At 43.6% G+C, this 755-nt stretch overlaps 1 protein-coding gene across 1 annotated transcript in view; it reads left to right on the top strand.

Annotated features, from left to right (window-relative positions):
* The window catches only part of LOC105001998 (serum amyloid A protein-like), a 12,225-nt gene that overhangs the window by 550 nt on the left and 10,920 nt on the right, over positions 1–755 (top strand). The window lies entirely within an intron of this gene.

Genomic DNA, 755 nt, shown 5'->3' with positions numbered 1-755 from the left:
ATTGACATTTGCTGTGAAGCGTGTGTATGCTTAGGTACTCAGTTGTATCCCACTCTTTGGGACCCCGTGGACTGTAACCCATCAGGCCCCTCTCTCCATGACACTCTCCAGGCAAGAATACTGGAGTGGATAGTCATTGCCTTCTCCAGGGGAGCTTCCTGACGCAGGGATCGAAACAACCCGGATCTCTTGTACTGCCAGTGGATTCTTTACCATTTGAGTCACCTAGGAATTCCAAAGATTAACATTAGAAAAAGAGAGTTGAGTAAAGAATATGAGCATACAGGGCAAATGGAACAGCAGAATGGGTCCATTACAAGGAACAGCTCAGGATGAAGCTGGGACCTCAGGCTACAGCAGCAGGAAAGGAAGGAGACAGAAACTCAGGAAAATCAAACTTCCAGCACCCACATGGGGTGGATTCAGCACTGGAAAAGGGAGTCTTCCAGCTTCAAGTGTATTCATGATCAGATGCTGTTGATGGTCATAACAGTAGGTCTTATTGAGAGGTCATTATAATCCCGAGAAGGATGAACTATAGTGTAGAAATCTGCTGTGATCCTATATAGAAATGACACCATAAAAATGAACAGGAAAATTGAGATGTCTGTTAAATTATCAGGATAGAAGGTTCAGGAAGGATGCAGAGAAAGCTGATTTATCACAAGAATGCTGGAGTGTATGATGTCAGAAAATAGCTGTATCCATCAGAAAAGCAGGACTGAGCTTTATTCTGTGAGTTCAGGAAGATAATC

Source organism: Bison bison, unplaced genomic scaffold (assembly GCF_000754665.1).
Source record: "Bison bison bison isolate TAMUID 2011002044 unplaced genomic scaffold, Bison_UMD1.0 scf7180017864388, whole genome shotgun sequence".
In the NCBI taxonomy this organism is placed as follows: domain Eukaryota; kingdom Metazoa; phylum Chordata; class Mammalia; order Artiodactyla; family Bovidae; genus Bison; species Bison bison.
This window is presented reverse-complemented; position numbering and strand designations above follow the sequence as displayed.